This window comes from Dipodomys spectabilis, unplaced genomic scaffold, assembly GCF_019054845.1.
Source record: "Dipodomys spectabilis isolate Male_0828 unplaced genomic scaffold, ASM1905484v1 ptg000175l, whole genome shotgun sequence".
Lineage (NCBI taxonomy): Eukaryota > Metazoa > Chordata > Mammalia > Rodentia > Heteromyidae > Dipodomys > Dipodomys spectabilis.
Window position 1 is genome coordinate 5244956 of NW_024870852.1, and position 3552 is coordinate 5248507.

General features: G+C 38.5%; 1 pseudogene; it reads right to left on the reverse strand.

The window, feature by feature from the left end:
• Positions 1-271: 271 nt before the first annotated feature.
• On the reverse strand, positions 272-2238 carry LOC122120375 (annotated as a pseudogene).
• Positions 2239-3552: the final 1314 nt, after the last annotated feature.

The following is a 3552-nucleotide window of genomic DNA, read 5'->3' on the forward strand; positions in this document are numbered from 1 at the left end:
AACTACATAACTTGAGGGTATGGATGGGATGAAGAAAAAGGGGGAGAATGATGAAAGAGGTGACACTGATAAGAAGCATCTTACTCTTACTCTGACTTGTGTAATTAAAACCCCTTTTGTACAACTACCTTAAAATAAATAAATATAAATTTAAAAACATATCTGAGAGGGAATTTTCAAGGATTTTTTTTTATAGTATGTAAGATTTACTCCCAAGAGCATGGTTAAGAAATGGGCAGCACAATGGAAGTTCTCATGAGAGCCAATCCTGTTATTTTTCTAGGAGGCAAGGATTAGGGATATATTTGATCCTACAACCCTCAGGGAGGAGCTGCTTTTCAGCTGTCATGTCTTCAAACTCATCTGCATTGAACTTGGTAAAGCCTTACTTTTCTGAGCCATCGATCTTCTGCTTGAACTTGGCCTTGTGTAGGACTTCAAAAATGTGTTTCTTATTCTGCAACTTGGTGACCTGGCAGATAGGAACCCTGGCCACTACATTCTGGGGATTCCCAAAGGCACCTTGTATCTCTCTCTGGTACCTGTCAGCTCCAGCACAGGACATCTTGTTGATGTGAATTATGTAGAAAAAGTGGGGCCACACTGGAATAGAAACACTATCATTGCCACAATGTTTTTTTTGTTTTTTTTGTTTTTTGTTTTTTTTTTTACCAGGGACTTATTGGCACAAATGCATGCAGCCTAGAGGGCTTCGGGGGAGAGCTGCTTATATTCATCTGACGCCATCTGGCCATGAAGCAGGAATTCATCCACTTTTGCCTTCTTCCACCACAGGTCAAAGATGTGGATCTTGGCAACAGGGACATCTGGGCAGGAGCAAGACTTTGGGTACAGCTTGTTCTTATAAGACTAGTAACATTGGGTGGGGCTATGACCTGTGGCAATACCAGAAACTTTGGTGACATGCTGAAGGAAAAGAGGAGTTGCTACCAAGATTGCATATGATAGTTGTTTCACAAACAGCATCTGAAATCATCCTGGCTTATAATAAACATACCACAGATTTTAGGGTTCTATTTCCATGACCCACTCCTTTCTTTGCCTCCCTCCTTTAGCAATAACATCACTGATGGATAACAGGCTGGAAATCCGGATAAATGTTGAAGTGAATGAGGGTTCCTGAGACTATGTCTTCAGGTCCAATGATCCACCAAAAGAATTTTCAGAACTCAGAAAAGCTGTTTTGCTTATGTCATGGTTTATTATGGAAAGATGATACAGATCAAAGTCACCAGAGGACAAAGGCTTAGAAGTAGTAGTCTAGTAGAGGCATAGCTCAGGAAGAGCTCCCTGTTCTCCCAGCAATGATGTGTATCAATGTCAGCAACATGCTGTCAGTCAAGGAAACTCTCTCAAAACTTGGTGTCCAGGGTTTTACTTCTTCTTTTTTTCTTTCCTTCTTCTTCCTTCCTTCTTTCCTTCCTTCCTTCCTTCCTTCCTTCCTTCCTTCCTTCCTTCCTTTCATTTTATTTATTGGAGATTACGTAGGCGTAGAGAACCCATAACTCTGACTACACAACCCAAAGTTCTAAGAATTATAGGTGATATCTCAAATGAACCAAATGGCAATTGAGGGAGATTTCAGAGACATTTTCAGTGAACAGGGGAAAATATTGAAGAGGAAAAGAATGTATCATAAAAAAAACTATCAGTGGAATTGCTCACAATAGAAAGAAATTCTGTTTCAAAAGGTTCATGATGGTATTTATTCAAGGATGTTTAATTTTTTAAGCCCCAGACCAACCATTATACAATAGAAGGGTTTTAAGAGCAGAACATCATGGTCCCAGGCAGGAAATGTGTGAAGATACATAAGGCAGTGGTTTCCAGCGCAAGGAATCATCATGAGATTTCATACTTCTTTTACACACAAATATATTTAAATTTATATTTAAATTTTCTATTAGCCACATTTTTAAAACAAAAAGGAACAAGTTAAAATTTGTTTCAACAATATATTCCCCTTAATCCAATATGTCCAAAATAGGATCCTATAATTAATATAATAATCATCTTTTTCTCCAGTAGTCCATGAGCCTAGTAAAGGCTTCCTATCTTTGCTGCTTTACTAAACACAACCAAATTTTAGGCAGAACATAGATGTAAAAAACCTCTATTTACCCTATTTGGTATCAATCACTAGCTTTTCCTTAATGGCATTTGCCAAACATTTTATCAGACTCTTTCACATACCATCTCCTGCATAGAAAGTACCATATTAGACATTTTCCTGATAGAGTATTATCCCCACAGAAAGCATTAGAAAAATGAATTCAGAGAAGTGTGGTAACCTGCTCAGGCTCTCAGAGCTGGGAATAGGCTAAAGGGTCAAAAACTTCAATCTGTTTCTCAGCGGAGCTTTCCTGTACATCACTCTCCAATAATATGGGGGTGAAAAGAGTAATGGCTTAGAGCCAAGGTGAACCTTGGGACCTAAAGTGACTCAGAAAATCTTGGTAATAAAGGGACAGAGCTAGCAGCCTTTCAGCGCTCACTCCTCCAAAGAGAAAAGAATGAAAGCCCTTGGAAAGATTTGCAATTCCATTACAGCCTTAGATCTTATGATAAGATGTAAGGCCACCACCTTACATTGGTGAAGAATGAAACTATTCTTTACAAGTTATTTCCAAACACATTTCAATTCATGAAGTCGCATTTCATTTTAATTCCTGGGAACGTCAAGCAAGTCTCCAATCATCTGAGGAAACTGTACTTTCAGTACCCAGACCATCCCTTGAATCAGCCTAGTGTTTTCACATATTTCAGGGCATCAACCTCATGAATATTTTTCACTCTCTACCAACCTGGAGTTCTAAAGCACACTACTGAGGAAAGTGACTTGGTCACAGGTTTTGACCCTTAAAAAGCACAAGCAATTGATTTCTTCATCAATTCAGTCTCTCACTTATTTATCCCAGAGCTATGGTTTTAGTCACTACTGGGTGTCCCATTTTGCTGGCTTGTATGGGATTGACTTTTCATAAAGCTAGCACTTTTTTTTTCAGTGCTGAAGATTAAACCCAGGCCTTGCACATGGTAGGCCAGAGCTCTACCACTGAGCTCCATCTCCAGTCTAAGTCTAGCACTTTAGTAAGTGTTGACATATCATTTGCTTGCAAATGAGTCCAAGTTATATCTCTTGTCACTTTCAGACTTTATAACACATTCTTCCCCCTGCAGGGATGAAGAATAAGTTGAGTGGGACTAGTTGTAGAAAAAAGTTCAAGAGAATATCTTGTGGATTATTACCAATATCCTATTTCATATCTTAGTGCTGGTTGAAAAGTTGTGCACACTTTTGCAAAAATTCAGTGAAATGTGTTCCTCATGACTTGTTCACTTTTCTGTCATACTTCAATACAGAACAGATTACTTTGCAATGGAAGTATAGGGTAAATATTTGATATTTAATTAAGGAGAATCCAGGTTCATTTTCAAGAGTGATTTCCTATCCCTGGCTGCACTGGCTCATTACTTCCTGTGTGTCTTTCACATAAATATTGATTTTACTAATTGTCACATGTTAAGGCA